The 12,827-nt window shown below is 50.6% G+C and overlaps 1 protein-coding gene and 60 non-coding genes across 62 annotated transcripts in view; 60 read left to right on the top strand and 1 right to left on the bottom strand.

Moving 5' to 3' along the window:
- The window catches only part of trnai-uau (transfer RNA isoleucine (anticodon UAU)), a 93-nt gene extending 55 nt beyond the window's left edge, over positions 1-38 (top strand). The window contains exon 2 of the tRNA in view: positions 3-38. This is a non-coding gene — a tRNA (tRNA-Ile). The remainder of the gene's footprint in view (positions 1-2) is intronic.
- Positions 1-12,827, bottom strand: part of si:dkey-71d15.2 (SH3 domain-containing kinase-binding protein 1) — a 64,789-nt gene that overhangs the window by 4,982 nt on the left and 46,980 nt on the right. The gene's annotated exons all lie outside the window — the stretch shown is intronic.
- trnai-uau (transfer RNA isoleucine (anticodon UAU)) lies at positions 131-223 on the top strand. Its single transcript is given in 2 exon segments — positions 131-168; positions 188-223. It is a non-coding gene; the product is annotated as a tRNA-Ile (tRNA).
- On the top strand, positions 316-408 carry trnai-uau (transfer RNA isoleucine (anticodon UAU)). The gene is given in 2 exon segments: positions 316-353; positions 373-408. It is a non-coding gene; the product is annotated as a tRNA-Ile (tRNA).
- On the top strand, positions 687-779 carry trnai-uau (transfer RNA isoleucine (anticodon UAU)). The gene is given in 2 exon segments: positions 687-724; positions 744-779. It is a non-coding gene; the product is annotated as a tRNA-Ile (tRNA).
- Positions 872-964, top strand: trnai-uau (transfer RNA isoleucine (anticodon UAU)). The gene is given in 2 exon segments: positions 872-909; positions 929-964. It is a non-coding gene; the product is annotated as a tRNA-Ile (tRNA).
- trnai-uau (transfer RNA isoleucine (anticodon UAU)) lies at positions 1,057-1,149 on the top strand. Its single transcript is given in 2 exon segments — positions 1,057-1,094; positions 1,114-1,149. It is a non-coding gene; the product is annotated as a tRNA-Ile (tRNA).
- Positions 1,242-1,334, top strand: trnai-uau (transfer RNA isoleucine (anticodon UAU)). The gene is given in 2 exon segments: positions 1,242-1,279; positions 1,299-1,334. It is a non-coding gene; the product is annotated as a tRNA-Ile (tRNA).
- On the top strand, positions 1,427-1,519 carry trnai-uau (transfer RNA isoleucine (anticodon UAU)). Its single transcript is given in 2 exon segments — positions 1,427-1,464; positions 1,484-1,519. It is a non-coding gene; the product is annotated as a tRNA-Ile (tRNA).
- trnai-uau (transfer RNA isoleucine (anticodon UAU)) lies at positions 1,612-1,704 on the top strand. Its single transcript is given in 2 exon segments — positions 1,612-1,649; positions 1,669-1,704. It is a non-coding gene; the product is annotated as a tRNA-Ile (tRNA).
- On the top strand, positions 1,983-2,075 carry trnai-uau (transfer RNA isoleucine (anticodon UAU)). Its single transcript is given in 2 exon segments — positions 1,983-2,020; positions 2,040-2,075. It is a non-coding gene; the product is annotated as a tRNA-Ile (tRNA).
- Positions 2,168-2,260, top strand: trnai-uau (transfer RNA isoleucine (anticodon UAU)). The gene is given in 2 exon segments: positions 2,168-2,205; positions 2,225-2,260. It is a non-coding gene; the product is annotated as a tRNA-Ile (tRNA).
- trnai-uau (transfer RNA isoleucine (anticodon UAU)) lies at positions 2,353-2,445 on the top strand. Its single transcript is given in 2 exon segments — positions 2,353-2,390; positions 2,410-2,445. It is a non-coding gene; the product is annotated as a tRNA-Ile (tRNA).
- Positions 2,538-2,630, top strand: trnai-uau (transfer RNA isoleucine (anticodon UAU)). The gene is given in 2 exon segments: positions 2,538-2,575; positions 2,595-2,630. It is a non-coding gene; the product is annotated as a tRNA-Ile (tRNA).
- Positions 2,723-2,815, top strand: trnai-uau (transfer RNA isoleucine (anticodon UAU)). The gene is given in 2 exon segments: positions 2,723-2,760; positions 2,780-2,815. It is a non-coding gene; the product is annotated as a tRNA-Ile (tRNA).
- Positions 2,908-3,000, top strand: trnai-uau (transfer RNA isoleucine (anticodon UAU)). The gene is given in 2 exon segments: positions 2,908-2,945; positions 2,965-3,000. It is a non-coding gene; the product is annotated as a tRNA-Ile (tRNA).
- On the top strand, positions 3,093-3,185 carry trnai-uau (transfer RNA isoleucine (anticodon UAU)). The gene is given in 2 exon segments: positions 3,093-3,130; positions 3,150-3,185. It is a non-coding gene; the product is annotated as a tRNA-Ile (tRNA).
- On the top strand, positions 3,464-3,556 carry trnai-uau (transfer RNA isoleucine (anticodon UAU)). The gene is given in 2 exon segments: positions 3,464-3,501; positions 3,521-3,556. It is a non-coding gene; the product is annotated as a tRNA-Ile (tRNA).
- Positions 3,649-3,741, top strand: trnai-uau (transfer RNA isoleucine (anticodon UAU)). Its single transcript is given in 2 exon segments — positions 3,649-3,686; positions 3,706-3,741. It is a non-coding gene; the product is annotated as a tRNA-Ile (tRNA).
- trnai-uau (transfer RNA isoleucine (anticodon UAU)) lies at positions 3,834-3,926 on the top strand. Its single transcript is given in 2 exon segments — positions 3,834-3,871; positions 3,891-3,926. It is a non-coding gene; the product is annotated as a tRNA-Ile (tRNA).
- Positions 4,019-4,111, top strand: trnai-uau (transfer RNA isoleucine (anticodon UAU)). The gene is given in 2 exon segments: positions 4,019-4,056; positions 4,076-4,111. It is a non-coding gene; the product is annotated as a tRNA-Ile (tRNA).
- On the top strand, positions 4,204-4,296 carry trnai-uau (transfer RNA isoleucine (anticodon UAU)). The gene is given in 2 exon segments: positions 4,204-4,241; positions 4,261-4,296. It is a non-coding gene; the product is annotated as a tRNA-Ile (tRNA).
- trnai-uau (transfer RNA isoleucine (anticodon UAU)) lies at positions 4,389-4,481 on the top strand. Its single transcript is given in 2 exon segments — positions 4,389-4,426; positions 4,446-4,481. It is a non-coding gene; the product is annotated as a tRNA-Ile (tRNA).
- On the top strand, positions 4,760-4,852 carry trnai-uau (transfer RNA isoleucine (anticodon UAU)). The gene is given in 2 exon segments: positions 4,760-4,797; positions 4,817-4,852. It is a non-coding gene; the product is annotated as a tRNA-Ile (tRNA).
- On the top strand, positions 4,945-5,037 carry trnai-uau (transfer RNA isoleucine (anticodon UAU)). Its single transcript is given in 2 exon segments — positions 4,945-4,982; positions 5,002-5,037. It is a non-coding gene; the product is annotated as a tRNA-Ile (tRNA).
- Positions 5,130-5,222, top strand: trnai-uau (transfer RNA isoleucine (anticodon UAU)). Its single transcript is given in 2 exon segments — positions 5,130-5,167; positions 5,187-5,222. It is a non-coding gene; the product is annotated as a tRNA-Ile (tRNA).
- Positions 5,315-5,407, top strand: trnai-uau (transfer RNA isoleucine (anticodon UAU)). The gene is given in 2 exon segments: positions 5,315-5,352; positions 5,372-5,407. It is a non-coding gene; the product is annotated as a tRNA-Ile (tRNA).
- trnai-uau (transfer RNA isoleucine (anticodon UAU)) lies at positions 5,500-5,592 on the top strand. The gene is given in 2 exon segments: positions 5,500-5,537; positions 5,557-5,592. It is a non-coding gene; the product is annotated as a tRNA-Ile (tRNA).
- trnai-uau (transfer RNA isoleucine (anticodon UAU)) lies at positions 5,685-5,777 on the top strand. The gene is given in 2 exon segments: positions 5,685-5,722; positions 5,742-5,777. It is a non-coding gene; the product is annotated as a tRNA-Ile (tRNA).
- trnai-uau (transfer RNA isoleucine (anticodon UAU)) lies at positions 5,870-5,962 on the top strand. Its single transcript is given in 2 exon segments — positions 5,870-5,907; positions 5,927-5,962. It is a non-coding gene; the product is annotated as a tRNA-Ile (tRNA).
- On the top strand, positions 6,055-6,147 carry trnai-uau (transfer RNA isoleucine (anticodon UAU)). Its single transcript is given in 2 exon segments — positions 6,055-6,092; positions 6,112-6,147. It is a non-coding gene; the product is annotated as a tRNA-Ile (tRNA).
- trnai-uau (transfer RNA isoleucine (anticodon UAU)) lies at positions 6,240-6,332 on the top strand. Its single transcript is given in 2 exon segments — positions 6,240-6,277; positions 6,297-6,332. It is a non-coding gene; the product is annotated as a tRNA-Ile (tRNA).
- Positions 6,425-6,517, top strand: trnai-uau (transfer RNA isoleucine (anticodon UAU)). Its single transcript is given in 2 exon segments — positions 6,425-6,462; positions 6,482-6,517. It is a non-coding gene; the product is annotated as a tRNA-Ile (tRNA).
- trnai-uau (transfer RNA isoleucine (anticodon UAU)) lies at positions 6,796-6,888 on the top strand. Its single transcript is given in 2 exon segments — positions 6,796-6,833; positions 6,853-6,888. It is a non-coding gene; the product is annotated as a tRNA-Ile (tRNA).
- trnai-uau (transfer RNA isoleucine (anticodon UAU)) lies at positions 6,981-7,073 on the top strand. The gene is given in 2 exon segments: positions 6,981-7,018; positions 7,038-7,073. It is a non-coding gene; the product is annotated as a tRNA-Ile (tRNA).
- Positions 7,166-7,258, top strand: trnai-uau (transfer RNA isoleucine (anticodon UAU)). Its single transcript is given in 2 exon segments — positions 7,166-7,203; positions 7,223-7,258. It is a non-coding gene; the product is annotated as a tRNA-Ile (tRNA).
- trnai-uau (transfer RNA isoleucine (anticodon UAU)) lies at positions 7,351-7,443 on the top strand. Its single transcript is given in 2 exon segments — positions 7,351-7,388; positions 7,408-7,443. It is a non-coding gene; the product is annotated as a tRNA-Ile (tRNA).
- Positions 7,536-7,628, top strand: trnai-uau (transfer RNA isoleucine (anticodon UAU)). The gene is given in 2 exon segments: positions 7,536-7,573; positions 7,593-7,628. It is a non-coding gene; the product is annotated as a tRNA-Ile (tRNA).
- On the top strand, positions 7,721-7,813 carry trnai-uau (transfer RNA isoleucine (anticodon UAU)). Its single transcript is given in 2 exon segments — positions 7,721-7,758; positions 7,778-7,813. It is a non-coding gene; the product is annotated as a tRNA-Ile (tRNA).
- trnai-uau (transfer RNA isoleucine (anticodon UAU)) lies at positions 8,092-8,184 on the top strand. Its single transcript is given in 2 exon segments — positions 8,092-8,129; positions 8,149-8,184. It is a non-coding gene; the product is annotated as a tRNA-Ile (tRNA).
- On the top strand, positions 8,277-8,369 carry trnai-uau (transfer RNA isoleucine (anticodon UAU)). The gene is given in 2 exon segments: positions 8,277-8,314; positions 8,334-8,369. It is a non-coding gene; the product is annotated as a tRNA-Ile (tRNA).
- Positions 8,462-8,554, top strand: trnai-uau (transfer RNA isoleucine (anticodon UAU)). The gene is given in 2 exon segments: positions 8,462-8,499; positions 8,519-8,554. It is a non-coding gene; the product is annotated as a tRNA-Ile (tRNA).
- On the top strand, positions 8,647-8,739 carry trnai-uau (transfer RNA isoleucine (anticodon UAU)). The gene is given in 2 exon segments: positions 8,647-8,684; positions 8,704-8,739. It is a non-coding gene; the product is annotated as a tRNA-Ile (tRNA).
- Positions 8,832-8,924, top strand: trnai-uau (transfer RNA isoleucine (anticodon UAU)). Its single transcript is given in 2 exon segments — positions 8,832-8,869; positions 8,889-8,924. It is a non-coding gene; the product is annotated as a tRNA-Ile (tRNA).
- On the top strand, positions 9,017-9,109 carry trnai-uau (transfer RNA isoleucine (anticodon UAU)). Its single transcript is given in 2 exon segments — positions 9,017-9,054; positions 9,074-9,109. It is a non-coding gene; the product is annotated as a tRNA-Ile (tRNA).
- On the top strand, positions 9,388-9,480 carry trnai-uau (transfer RNA isoleucine (anticodon UAU)). The gene is given in 2 exon segments: positions 9,388-9,425; positions 9,445-9,480. It is a non-coding gene; the product is annotated as a tRNA-Ile (tRNA).
- Positions 9,573-9,665, top strand: trnai-uau (transfer RNA isoleucine (anticodon UAU)). Its single transcript is given in 2 exon segments — positions 9,573-9,610; positions 9,630-9,665. It is a non-coding gene; the product is annotated as a tRNA-Ile (tRNA).
- Positions 9,758-9,850, top strand: trnai-uau (transfer RNA isoleucine (anticodon UAU)). Its single transcript is given in 2 exon segments — positions 9,758-9,795; positions 9,815-9,850. It is a non-coding gene; the product is annotated as a tRNA-Ile (tRNA).
- Positions 9,943-10,035, top strand: trnai-uau (transfer RNA isoleucine (anticodon UAU)). Its single transcript is given in 2 exon segments — positions 9,943-9,980; positions 10,000-10,035. It is a non-coding gene; the product is annotated as a tRNA-Ile (tRNA).
- On the top strand, positions 10,128-10,220 carry trnai-uau (transfer RNA isoleucine (anticodon UAU)). The gene is given in 2 exon segments: positions 10,128-10,165; positions 10,185-10,220. It is a non-coding gene; the product is annotated as a tRNA-Ile (tRNA).
- On the top strand, positions 10,313-10,405 carry trnai-uau (transfer RNA isoleucine (anticodon UAU)). The gene is given in 2 exon segments: positions 10,313-10,350; positions 10,370-10,405. It is a non-coding gene; the product is annotated as a tRNA-Ile (tRNA).
- Positions 10,498-10,590, top strand: trnai-uau (transfer RNA isoleucine (anticodon UAU)). The gene is given in 2 exon segments: positions 10,498-10,535; positions 10,555-10,590. It is a non-coding gene; the product is annotated as a tRNA-Ile (tRNA).
- Positions 10,869-10,961, top strand: trnai-uau (transfer RNA isoleucine (anticodon UAU)). The gene is given in 2 exon segments: positions 10,869-10,906; positions 10,926-10,961. It is a non-coding gene; the product is annotated as a tRNA-Ile (tRNA).
- Positions 11,054-11,146, top strand: trnai-uau (transfer RNA isoleucine (anticodon UAU)). Its single transcript is given in 2 exon segments — positions 11,054-11,091; positions 11,111-11,146. It is a non-coding gene; the product is annotated as a tRNA-Ile (tRNA).
- trnai-uau (transfer RNA isoleucine (anticodon UAU)) lies at positions 11,239-11,331 on the top strand. Its single transcript is given in 2 exon segments — positions 11,239-11,276; positions 11,296-11,331. It is a non-coding gene; the product is annotated as a tRNA-Ile (tRNA).
- On the top strand, positions 11,609-11,701 carry trnai-uau (transfer RNA isoleucine (anticodon UAU)). The gene is given in 2 exon segments: positions 11,609-11,646; positions 11,666-11,701. It is a non-coding gene; the product is annotated as a tRNA-Ile (tRNA).
- On the top strand, positions 11,794-11,886 carry trnai-uau (transfer RNA isoleucine (anticodon UAU)). Its single transcript is given in 2 exon segments — positions 11,794-11,831; positions 11,851-11,886. It is a non-coding gene; the product is annotated as a tRNA-Ile (tRNA).
- Positions 12,165-12,257, top strand: trnai-uau (transfer RNA isoleucine (anticodon UAU)). Its single transcript is given in 2 exon segments — positions 12,165-12,202; positions 12,222-12,257. It is a non-coding gene; the product is annotated as a tRNA-Ile (tRNA).
- Positions 12,350-12,442, top strand: trnai-uau (transfer RNA isoleucine (anticodon UAU)). The gene is given in 2 exon segments: positions 12,350-12,387; positions 12,407-12,442. It is a non-coding gene; the product is annotated as a tRNA-Ile (tRNA).
- On the top strand, positions 12,535-12,627 carry trnai-uau (transfer RNA isoleucine (anticodon UAU)). Its single transcript is given in 2 exon segments — positions 12,535-12,572; positions 12,592-12,627. It is a non-coding gene; the product is annotated as a tRNA-Ile (tRNA).
- On the top strand, positions 12,720-12,812 carry trnai-uau (transfer RNA isoleucine (anticodon UAU)). The gene is given in 2 exon segments: positions 12,720-12,757; positions 12,777-12,812. It is a non-coding gene; the product is annotated as a tRNA-Ile (tRNA).

Here is a 12,827-nt window from a genome sequence, read left to right as displayed (position 1 = left end):
CAATGCCGAGGTTGTGAGTTCGAGCCTCACCTGGAGCATACTCTTTAGGAAATTGGCTTCTATCGCGTTCAGTCTTGAACAGTGCAGAATGATACCTCCGATTTGTTTGTCCTGCAGCACATTGCGTGTGGCTCCAGTGGCGCAATCGGTCAGCGCGCGGTACTTATAACACAGTTCCAGCAGAGCAATGCCGAGGTTGTGAGTTCGAGCCTCACCTGGAGCAAACTCTTTATGAAATTGGCTTCTATCGCGTTCAGTCTTGAACAGTGCAGAATGATACCTCCGATTTGTTTGTCCTGCAGCACATTGCGTGTGGCTCCAGTGGCGCATTCGGTCAGCGCGCGGTACTTATAAGACAGTTCCAGCAGAGCAATGCCGAGGTTGTGAGTTCGAGCCTCACCTGTAGCATACTCTTTAGGAAATTGGCTTCTATTGAAGCCTTGTATTGAACAGTGCAGAATGATACCTCCGATTTGTTTGTCCTGCAGCATATTGCGTGTGGCTCCAGTGGCGCGATCGGTCAGTGCGCGGTACTTATGAGACAGTTTCAGCAGAGCAATGCTGAGGTTGTGAGTTCGAGCCTCACCTGGAGCATACTCTTTAGGAAATTGGCTTCTATCGCGTTCAGTGATGAACAGTGCAGAATGATACCTCCGATTTGTTTGTCCTGCAGCACATTGCTTGTGGCTCCAGTGGCGCAATCGGTCAGCGCGCGGTACTTATAAGACAGTTCCAGCAGAGCAATGCCGAGGTTGTGAATTCGAGCCTCACCTGGAGCATACTCTTTAGGAAATTGGCTTCTATCCCGTTCAGTCTTGAGCAGTGCAGAATGATACCTCCGATTTGTTTGTCCTGCAGCACATTGCGTGTGGCTCCAGTGGCGCAATCGGTCAGCGCGCGGTACTTATAAGACAGTTCCAGCAGAGCAATGCCGAGGTTGTGAGTTCGAGCCTCACCTGGAGCATACTCTTTATGAAATTGGCTTCTATCCCGTTCAGTCTTGAACAGTGCAGAATGATACCTCCGATTTGTTTGTCCTGCAGCAGATTGCGTGTGGCTCCAGTGGCGCAATCGGTCAGCGCGCGGTACTTATAAGACAGTTCCAGCAGAGCAATGCCGAGGTTGTGAGTTCGAGCCTCACCTGGAGCATACTCTTTATGAAATTGGCTTCTATCCCGTTCAGTCTTGAACAGTGCAGAATGATACCTCCGATTTGTTTGTCCTGCAGCACATTGCGTGTGGCTCCAGTGGCGCATTCGGTCAGCGCGCGGTACTTATAAGACAGTTCCAGCAGAGCAATGCCGAGGTTGTGAGTTCGAGCCTCACCTGCAGCATACTCTTTAGGAAATTGGCTTCTATCGCGTTCAGTCTTGAACAGTGCAGAATGATACCTCCGATTTGTTTGTCCTGCAGCACATTGCGTGTGGCTCCAGTGGCGAGATCGGTCAGCGCGCGGTACTTATAACACAGTTCCAGCAGAGCAATGCCGAGGTTGTGAGTTCGAGCCTCACCTGGAGCATACTCTTTATGAAATTGGCTTCTATCGCATTCAGTCTTGAACAGTGCAGAATGATACCTCCGATTTGTTTGTCCTGCAGCACATTGCGTGTGGCTCCAGTGGCGCATTCGGTCAGCGCGCGGTACTTATAAGACAGTTCCAGCAGAGCAATGCCGAGGTTGTGAGTTCGAGCCTCACCTGTAGCATACTCTTTAGGAAATTGGCTTCTATTGAAGCCTTGTATTGAACAGTGCAGAATGATACCTCCGATTTGTTTGTCCTGCAGCATATTGCGTCTGGCTCCAGTGGCGCGATCGGTCAGTGCGCGTTACTTATGAGACAGTTTCAGCAGAGCAATGCTGAGGTTGTGAGTTCGAGCCTCACCTGGAGCATACTCTTTAGGAAATTGGCTTCTATCGCGTTCAGTGATGAACAGTGCAGAATGATACCTCCGATTTGTGTGTCCTGCAGCACATTGCGTGTGGCTCCAGTGGCGCAATCGGTCAGTGCGCGGTACTTATAAGACAGTTCCAGCAGAGCAATGCCGAGGTTGTGAGTTCGAGCCTCACCTGGAGCATACTCTTTATGAAATTGGCTTCTATCCCGTTCAGTCTTGAACAGTGCAGAATGATACCTCCGATTTGTTTGTCCTGCAGCACATTGCGTGTGGCTCCAGTGGCGCAATCGGTCAGCGTGCGGTACTTATAAGACAGTTCCAGCAGAGTAATGCCGAGGTTGTGAGTTCGAGCCTCACCTGGAGCATACTCTTTAGGAAATTGGCTTCTATCCCGTTCAGTCTTGAGCAGTGCAGAATGATACCTCCGATTTGTTTGTCCTGCAGCACATTGCGTGTGGCTCCAGTGGCGCAATCGGTCAGCGCGCGGTATTTATAAGACAGTTCCAGCAGAGCAATGCCGAGGTTGTGAGTTCGAGCCTCACCTGGAGCATACTCTTTATGAAATTGGCTTCTATCCCGTTCAGTCTTGAACAGTGCAGAATGATACCTCCGATTTGTTTGTCCTGCAGCAGTTTGCGTGTGGCTCCAGTGGCGCAATCGGTCAGCGCGCGGTACTTATAAGACAGTTCCAGCAGAGCAATGCCGAGGTTGTGAGTTCGAGCCTCACCTGGAGCATACTCTTTAGGAAATTGGCTTCTATCGCGTTCAGTGATGAACAGTGCAGAATGATACCTCCGATTTGTTTGTCCTGCAGCACATTGCGTGTGGCTCCAGTGGCGCAATCGGTCAGCGCGCGGTACTTATAAGACAGTTCCAGCAGAGCAATGCCGAGGTTGTGAGTTCGAGCCTCACCTGGAGCATACTCTTTATGAAATTGGCTTCTATCGCGTTCAGTGATGAACAGTGCAGAATGATACCTCCGATTTGTTTGTCCTGCAGCACATTGCGTGTGGCTCCAGTGGCGCAATCGGTCAGCGCGCGGTACTTATAACACAGTTCCAGCAGAGCAATGCCGAGGTTGTGAGTTCGAGCCTCACCTGGAGCAAACTCTTTATGAAATTGGCTTCTATCGCGTTCAGTCTTGAACAGTGCAGAATGATACCTCCGATTTGTTTGTCCTGCAGCACATTGCGTGTGGCTCCAGTGGCGCATTCGGTCAGCGCGCGGTACTTATAAGACAGTTCCAGCAGAGCAATGCCGAGGTTGTGAGTTCGAGCCTCACCTGTAGCATACTCTTTAGGAAATTGGCTTCTATTGAAGCCTTGTATTGAACAGTGCAGAATGATACCTCCGATTTGTTTGTCCTGCAGCATATTGCGTGTGGCTCCAGTGGCGCGATCGGTCAGTGCGCGGTACTTATGAGACAGTTTCAGCAGAGCAATGCTGAGGTTGTGAGTTCGAGCCTCACCTGGAGCATACTCTTTAGGAAATTGGCTTCTATCGCGTTCAGTGATGAACAGTGCAGAATGATACCTCCGATTTGTTTGTCCTGCAGCACATTGCGTGTGGCTCCAGTGGCGCAATCGGTCAGCGCGCGGTACTTATAAGACAGTTCCAGCAGAGCAATGCCGAGGTTGTGAATTCGAGCCTCACCTGGAGCATACTCTTTAGGAAATTGGCTTCTATCCCGTTCAGTCTTGAGCAGTGCAGAATGATACCTCCGATTTGTTTGTCCTGCAGCACATTGCGTGTGGCTCCAGTGGCGCAATCGGTCAGCGCGCGGTACTTATAAGACAGTTCCAGCAGAGCAATGCCGAGGTTGTGAGTTCGAGCCTCACCTGGAGCATACTCTTTATGAAATTGGCTTCTATCCCGTTCAGTCTTGAACAGTGCAGAATGATACCTCCGATTTGTTTGTCCTGCAGCAGATTGCGTGTGGCTCCAGTGGCGCAATCGGTCAGCGCGCGGTACTTATAAGACAGTTCCAGCAGAGCAATGCCGAGGTTGTGAGTTCGAGCCTCACCTGGAGCATACTCTTTATGAAATTGGCTTCTATCCCGTTCAGTCTTGAACAGTGCAGAATGATACCTCCGATTTGTTTGTCCTGCAGCACATTGCGTGTGGCTCCAGTGGCGCATTCGGTCAGCGCGCGGTACTTATAAGACAGTTCCAGCAGAGCAATGCCGAGGTTGTGAGTTCGAGCCTCACCTGCAGCATACTCTTTAGGAAATTGGCTTCTATCGCGTTCAGTCTTGAACAGTGCAGAATGATACCTCCGATTTGTTTGTCCTGCAGCACATTGCGTGTGGCTCCAGTGGCGAGATCGGTCAGCGCGCGGTACTTATAACACAGTTCCAGCAGAGCAATGCCGAGGTTGTGAGTTCGAGCCTCACCTGGAGCATACTCTTTATGAAATTGGCTTCTATCGCATTCAGTCTTGAACAGTGCAGAATGATACCTCCGATTTGTTTGTCCTGCAGCACATTGCGTGTGGCTCCAGTGGCGCATTCGGTCAGCGCGCGGTACTTATAAGACAGTTCCAGCAGAGCAATGCCGAGGTTGTGAGTTCGAGCCTCACCTGTAGCATACTCTTTAGGAAATTGGCTTCTATTGAAGCCTTGTATTGAACAGTGCAGAATGATACCTCCGATTTGTTTGTCCTGCAGCATATTGCGTGTGGCTCCAGTGGCGCGATCGGTCAGTGCGCGTTACTTATGAGACAGTTTCAGCAGAGCAATGCTGAGGTTGTGAGTTCGAGCCTCACCTGGAGCATACTCTTTAGGAAATTGGCTTCTATCGCGTTCAGTGATGAACAGTGCAGAATGATACCTCCGATTTGTGTGTCCTGCAGCACATTGCGTGTGGCTCCAGTGGCGCAATCGGTCAGTGCGCGGTACTTATAAGACAGTTCCAGCAGAGCAATGCCGAGGTTGTGAGTTCGAGCCTCACCTGGAGCATACTCTTTATGAAATTGGCTTCTATCCCGTTCAGTCTTGAACAGTGCAGAATGATACCTCCGATTTGTTTGTCCTGCAGCACATTGCGTGTGGCTCCAGTGGCGCAATCGGTCAGCGTGCGGTACTTATAAGACAGTTCCAGCAGAGCAATGCCGAGGTTGTGAGTTCGAGCCTCACCTGGAGCATACTCTTTAGGAAATTGGCTTCTATCCCGTTCAGTCTTGAGCAGTGCAGAATGATACCTCCGATTTGTTTGTCCTGCAGCACATTGCGTGTGGCTCCAGTGGCGCAATCGGTCAGCGCGCGGTATTTATAAGACAGTTCCAGCAGAGCAATGCCGAGGTTGTGAGTTCGAGCCTCACCTGGAGCATACTCTTTATGAAATTGGCTTCTATCCCGTTCAGTCTTGAACAGTGCAGAATGATACCTCCGATTTGTTTGTCCTGCAGCAGTTTGCGTGTGGCTCCAGTGGCGCAATCGGTCAGCGCGCGGTACTTATAAGACAGTTCCAGCAGAGCAATGCCGAGGTTGTGAGTTCGAGCCTCACCTGGAGCATACTCTTTAGGAAATTGGCTTCTATCGCGTTCAGTGATGAACAGTGCAGAATGATACCTCCGATTTGTTTGTCCTGCAGCACATTGCGTGTGGCTCCAGTGGCGCAATCGGTCAGCGCGCGGTACTTATAAGACAGTTCCAGCAGAGCAATGCCGAGGTTGTGAGTTCGAGCCTCACCTGGAGCATACTCTTTATGAAATTGGCTTCTATCGCGTTCAGTGATGAACAGTGCAGAATGATACCTCCGATTTGTTTGTCCTGCAGCACATTGCGTGTGGCTCCAGTGGCGCAATCGGTCAGCGCGCGGTACTTATAAGACAGTTCCAGCAGAGCAATGCCGAGGTTGTGAATTCGAGCCTCACCTGGAGCATACTCTTTAGGAAATTGGCTTCTATCCCGTTCAGTCTTGAATAGTGCAGAATGATACCTCCGATTTGTTTGTCCTGCAGCACATTGCGTGTGGCTCCAGTGGCGCAATCGGTCAGCGCGCGGTACTTATAAGACAGTTCCAGCAGAGCAATGCCGAGGTTGTGAGTTCGAGCCTCACCTGGAGCATACTCTTTATGAAATTGGCTTCTATCCCGTTCAGTCTTGAACAGTGCAGAATGATACCTCCGATTTGTTTGTCCTGCAGCAGATTGCGTGTGGCTCCAGTGGCGCATTCGGTCAGCGCGCGGTACTTATAAGACAGTTCCAGCAGAGCAATGCCGAGGTTGTGAGTTCGAGCCTCACCTGGAGCATACTCTTTAGGAAATTGGCTTCTATCGCGTTCAGTCTTGAACAGTGCAGAATGATACCTCCGATTTGTTTGTCCTGCAGCACATTGCGTGTGGCTCCAGTGGCGCAATCGGTCAGCGCGCGGTACTTATAACACAGTTCCAGCAGAGCAATGCCGAGGTTGTGAGTTCGAGCCTCACCTGGAGCAAACTCTTTATGAAATTGGCTTCTATCGCGTTCAGTCTTGAACAGTGCAGAATGATACCTCCGATTTGTTTGTCCTGCAGCACATTGCGTGTGGCTCCAGTGGCGCATTCGGTCAGCGCGCGGTACTTATAAGACAGTTCCAGCAGAGCAATGCCGAGGTTGTGAGTTCGAGCCTCACCTGTAGCATACTCTTTAGGAAATTGGCTTCTATTGAAGCCTTGTATTGAACAGTGCAGAATGATACCTCCGATTTGTTTGTCCTGCAGCATATTGCGTGTGGCTCCAGTGGCGCGATCGGTCAGTGCGCGGTACTTATGAGACAGTTTCAGCAGAGCAATGCTGAGGTTGTGAGTTCGAGCCTCACCTGGAGCATACTCTTTAGGAAATTGGCTTCTATCGCGTTCAGTGATGAACAGTGCAGAATGATACCTCCGATTTGTTTGTCCTGCAGCACATTGCGTGTGGCTCCAGTGGCGCAATCGGTCAGCGCGCGGTACTTATAAGACAGTTCCAGCAGAGCAATGCCGAGGTTGTGAATTCGAGCCTCACCTGGAGCATACTCTTTAGGAAATTGGCTTCTATCCCGTTCAGTCTTGAGCAGTGCAGAATGATACCTCCGATTTGTTTGTCCTGCAGCACATTGCGTGTGGCTCCAGTGGCGCAATCGGTCAGCGCGCGGTACTTATAAGACAGTTCCAGCAGAGCAATGCCGAGGTTGTGAGTTCGAGCCTCACCTGGAGCATACTCTTTATGAAATTGGCTTCTATCCCGTTCAGTCTTGAACAGTGCAGAATGATACCTCCGATTTGTTTGTCCTGCAGCAGATTGCGTGTGGCTCCAGTGGCGCAATCGGTCAGCGCGCGGTACTTATAAGACAGTTCCAGCAGAGCAATGCCGAGGTTGTGAGTTCGAGCCTCACCTGGAGCATACTCTTTATGAAATTGGCTTCTATCCCGTTCAGTCTTGAACAGTGCAGAATGATACCTCCGATTTGTTTGTCCTGCAGCACATTGCGTGTGGCTCCAGTGGCGCATTCGGTCAGCGCGCGGTACTTATAAGACAGTTCCAGCAGAGCAATGCCGAGGTTGTGAGTTCGAGCCTCACCTGCAGCATACTCTTTAGGAAATTGGCTTCTATCGCGTTCAGTCTTGAACAGTGCAGAATGATACCTCCGATTTGTTTGTCCTGCAGCACATTGCGTGTGGCTCCAGTGGCGAGATCGGTCAGCGCGCGGTACTTATAACACAGTTCCAGCAGAGCAATGCCGAGGTTGTGAGTTCGAGCCTCACCTGGAGCATACTCTTTATGAAATTGGCTTCTATCGCATTCAGTCTTGAACAGTGCAGAATGATACCTCCGATTTGTTTGTCCTGCAGCACATTGCGTGTGGCTCCAGTGGCGCATTCGGTCAGCGCGCGGTACTTATAAGACAGTTCCAGCAGAGCAATGCCGAGGTTGTGAGTTCGAGCCTCACCTGTAGCATACTCTTTAGGAAATTGGCTTCTATTGAAGCCTTGTATTGAACAGTGCAGAATGATACCTCCGATTTGTTTGTCCTGCAGCATATTGCGTGTGGCTCCAGTGGCGCGATCGGTCAGTGCGCGTTACTTATGAGACAGTTTCAGCAGAGCAATGCTGAGGTTGTGAGTTCGAGCCTCACCTGGAGCATACTCTTTAGGAAATTGGCTTCTATCGCGTTCAGTGATGAACAGTGCAGAATGATACCTCCGATTTGTGTGTCCTGCAGCACATTGCGTGTGGCTCCAGTGGCGCAATCGGTCAGTGCGCGGTACTTATAAGACAGTTCCAGCAGAGCAATGCCGAGGTTGTGAGTTCGAGCCTCACCTGGAGCATACTCTTTATGAAATTGGCTTCTATCCCGTTCAGTCTTGAACAGTGCAGAATGATACCTCCGATTTGTTTGTCCTGCAGCACATTGCGTGTGGCTCCAGTGGCGCAATCGGTCAGCGTGCGGTACTTATAAGACAGTTCCAGCAGAGCAATGCCGAGGTTGTGAGTTCGAGCCTCACCTGGAGCATACTCTTTAGGAAATTGGCTTCTATCCCGTTCAGTCTTGAGCAGTGCAGAATGATACCTCCGATTTGTTTGTCCTGCAGCACATTGCGTGTGGCTCCAGTGGCGCAATCGGTCAGCGCGCGGTATTTATAAGACAGTTCCAGCAGAGCAATGCCGAGGTTGTGAGTTCGAGCCTCACCTGGAGCATACTCTTTATGAAATTGGCTTCTATCCCGTTCAGTCTTGAACAGTGCAGAATGATACCTCCGATTTGTTTGTCCTGCAGCAGTTTGCGTGTGGCTCCAGTGGCGCAATCGGTCAGCGCGCGGTACTTATAAGACAGTTCCAGCAGAGCAATGCCGAGGTTGTGAGTTCGAGCCTCACCTGGAGCATACTCTTTATGAAATTGGCTTCTATCCCGTTCAGTCTTGAACAGTGCAGAATGATACCTCCGATTTGTTTGTCCTGCAGCACATTGCGTGTGGCTCCAGTGGCGCATTCGGTCAGCGCGCGGTACTTATAAGACAGTTCCAGCAGAGCAATGCCGAGGTTGTGAGTTCGAGCCTCACCTGGAACATACTCTTTAGGAAATTGGCTTCTATCGCGTTCAGTGATGAACAGTGCAGAATGATACCTCCGATTTGTTTGTCCTGCAGCACATTGCGTGTGGCTCCAGTGGCGCAATCGGTCAGCGCGCGGTACTTATAAGACAGTTCCAGCAGAGCAATGCCGAGGTTGTGAATTCGAGCCTCACCTGGAGCATACTCTTTAGGAAATTGGCTTCTATCCCGTTCAGTCTTGAATAGTGCAGAATGATACCTCCGATTTGTTTGTCCTGCAGCACATTGCGTGTGGCTCCAGTGGCGCGATCGGTCAGTGCGCGGTACTTATGAGACAGTTCCAGCAGAGCAATGCCGAGGTTGTGAGTTCGAGCCTCACCTGTAGCATACTCTTTAGGAAATTGGCTTCTATTGAAGCCTTGTATTGAACAGTGCAGAATGATACCTCCGATTTGTTTGTCCTGCAGCACATTGCGTGGGGCTCCAGTGGCGCAATCGGTCAGCGCGCGGTACTTATAAGACAGTTCCAGCAGAGCAATGCCGAGGTTGTGAGTTCGAGCCTCACCTGGAGCATACTCTTTATGAAATTGGCTTCTATCGCGTTCAGTGATGAACAGTGCAGAATGATACCTCCGATTTGTTTGTCCTGCAGCACATTGCGTGTGGCTCCAGTGGCGCAATCGGTCAGCGCGCGGTACTTATAAGACAGTTCCAGCAGAGCAATGCCGAGGTTGTGAGTTCGAGCCTCACCTGGAGCATACCCTTTATGAAATTGGCTTCTATCGCGTTCAGTGATGAACAGTGCAGAATGATACCTCCGATTTGTTTGTCCTGCAGCACATTGCGTGTGGCTCCAGTGGCGCAATCGGTCAGCGCGCGGTACTTATAAGACAGTTCCAGCAGAGCAATGCCGAGGTTGTGAATTCGAGCCTCACCTGGAGCATACTCTTTAGGAAATTGGCTTCTATCCCGTTCAGTCTTGAATAGTGCAGAATGATACCTCCGATTTGTTTGTCCTGCAGCACATTGCGTGTGGCTCCAGTGGCGCAATCGGTCAGCGCGCGGTACTTATAAGACAGTTCCAGCAGAGCAATGCCGAGGTTGTGAGTTCGAGCCTCACCTGGAGCATACTCTTTATGAAATTGGCTTCTATCCCGTTCAGTCTTGAACAGTGCAGAATGATACCTCCGATTTGTTTGTCCTGCAGCAGATTGCGTGTGGCTCCAGTGGCGCATTCGGTCAGCGCGCGGTACTTATAAGACAGTTCCAGCAGAGCAATGCCGAGGTTGTGAGTTCGAGCCTCACCTGGAGCATACTCTTTAGGAAATTGGCTTCTATCGCGTTCAGTCTTGAACAGTGCAGAATGATACCTCCGATTTGTTTGTCCTGCAGCACATTGCGTGTGGCTCCAGTGGCGCAATCGGTCAGCGCGCGGTACTTATAACACAGTTCCAGCAGAGCAATGCCGAGGTTGTGAGTTCGAGCCTCACCTGGAGCAAACTCTTTATGAAATTGGCTTCTATCGCGTTCAGTCTTGAACAGTGCAGAATGATACCTCCGATTTGTTTGTCCTGCAGCACATTGCGTGTGGCTCCAGTGGCGCATTCGGTCAGCGCGCGGTACTTATAAGACAGTTCCAGCAGAGCAATGCCGAGGTTGTGAGTTCGAGCCTCACCTGTAGCATACTCTTTAGGAAATTGGCTTCTATTGAAGCCTTGTATTGAACAGTGCAGAATGATACCTCCGATTTGTTTGTCCTGCAGCATATTGCGTGTGGCTCCAGTGGCGCGATCGGTCAGTGCGCGGTACTTATGAGACAGTTTCAGCAGAGCAATGCTGAGGTTGTGAGTTCGAGCCTCACCTGGAGCATACTCTTTAGGAAATTGGCTTCTATCGCGTTCAGTGATGAACAGTGCAGAATGATACCTCCGATTTGTTTGTCCTGCAGCACATTGCGTGTGGCTCCAGTGGCGCAATCGGTCAGCGCGCGGTACTTATAAGACAGTTCCAGCAGAGCAATGCCGAGGTTGTGAATTCGAGCCTCACCTGGAGCATACTCTTTAGGAAATTGGCTTCTATCCCGTTCAGTCTTGAGCAGTGCAGAATGATACCTCCGATTTGTTTGTCCTGCAGCACATTGCGTGTGGCTCCAGTGGCGCAATCGGTCAGCGCGCGGTACTTATAAGACAGTTCCAGCAGAGCAATGCCGAGGTTGTGAGTTCGAGCCTCACCTGGAGCATACTCTTTATGAAATTGGCTTCTATCCCGTTCAGTCTTGAACAGTGCAGAATGATACCTCCGATTTGTTTGTCCTGCAGCAGATTGCGTGTGGCTCCAGTGGCGCAATCGGTCAGCGCGCGGTACTTATAAGACAGTTCCAGCAGAGCAATGCCGAGGTTGTGAGTTCGAGCCTCACCTGGAGCATACTCTTTATGAAATTGGCTTCTATCCCGTTCAGTCTTGAACAGTGCAGAATGATACCTCCGATTTGTTTGTCCTGCAGCACATTGCGTGTGGCTCCAGTGGCGCATTCGGTCAGCGCGCGGTACTTATAAGACAGTTCCAGCAGAGCAATGCTGAGGTTGTGAGTTCGAGCCTCACCTGCAGCATACTCTTTAGGAAATTGGCTTCTATCGCGTTCAGTCTTGAACAGTGCAGAATGATACCTCCGATTTGTTTGTCCTGCAGCACATTGCGTGTGGCTCCAGTGGCGAGATCGGTCAGCGCGCGGTACTTATAACACAGTTCCAGCAGAGCAATGCCGAGGTTGTGAGTTCGAGCCTCACCTGGAGCATACTCTTTATGAAATTGGCTTCTATCGCATTCAGTCTTGAACAGTGCAGAATGATACCTCCGATTTGTTTGTCCTGCAGCACATTGCGTGTGGCTCCAGTGGCGCATTCGGTCAGCGCGCGGTACTTATAAGACAGTTCCAGCAGAGCAATGCCGAGGTTGTGAGTTCGAGCCTCACCTGTAGCATACTCTTTAGGAAATTGGCTTCTATTGAAGCCTTGTATTGAACAGTGCAGAATGATACCTCCGATTTGTTTGTCCTGCAGCATATTGCGTGTGGCTCCAGTGGCGCGATCGGTCAGTGCGCGTTACTTATGAGACAGTTTCAGCAGAGCAATGCTGAGGTTGTGAGTTCGAGCCTCACCTGGAGCATACTCTTTAGGAAATTGGCTTCTATCGCGTTCAGTGATGAACAGTGCAGAATGATACCTCCGATTTGTGTGTCCTGCAGCATATTGCGTGTGGCTCCAGTGGCGCAATCGGTCAGTGCGCGGTACTTATAAGACAGTTCCACTAGAGCAATGCCGAGGTTGTGAGTTCGAGCCTCACCTGGAGCATACTCTTTATGAAATTGGCTTCTATCCCGTTCAGTCTTGAACAGTGCAGAATGATACCTCCGATTTGTTTGTCCTGCAGCACATTGCGTGTGGCTCCAGTGGCGCAATCGGTCAGCGTGCGGTACTTATAAGACAGTTCCAGCAGAGCAATGCCGAGGTTGTGAGTTCGAGCCTCACCTGGAGCATACTCTTTAGGAAATTGGCTTCTATCCCGTTCAGTCTTGAGCAGTGCAGAATGATACCTCCGATTTGTTTGTCCTGCAGCACATTGCGTGTGGCTCCAGTGGCGCAATCGGTCAGCGCGCGGTATTTATAAGACAGTTCCAGCAGAGCAATGCCGAGGTTGTGAGTTCGAGCCTCACCTGGAGCATACTCTTTATGAAATTGGCTTCTATCCCGTTCAGTCTTGAACAGTGCAGAATGATACCTCCGATTTGTTTGTCCTGCAGCAGATTGCGTGTGGCTCCAGTGGCGCAATCGGTCAGCGCGCGGTACTTATAAGACAGTTCCAGCAGAGCAATGCCGAGGTTGTGAGTTCGAGCCTCACCTGGAGCATACTCTTTATGAAAT

This window comes from Sardina pilchardus, chromosome 10, assembly GCF_963854185.1.
Source record: "Sardina pilchardus chromosome 10, fSarPil1.1, whole genome shotgun sequence".
Classification (NCBI taxonomy): Eukaryota; Metazoa; Chordata; class Actinopteri; order Clupeiformes; family Clupeidae; genus Sardina; species Sardina pilchardus.
This window is presented reverse-complemented; position numbering and strand designations above follow the sequence as displayed.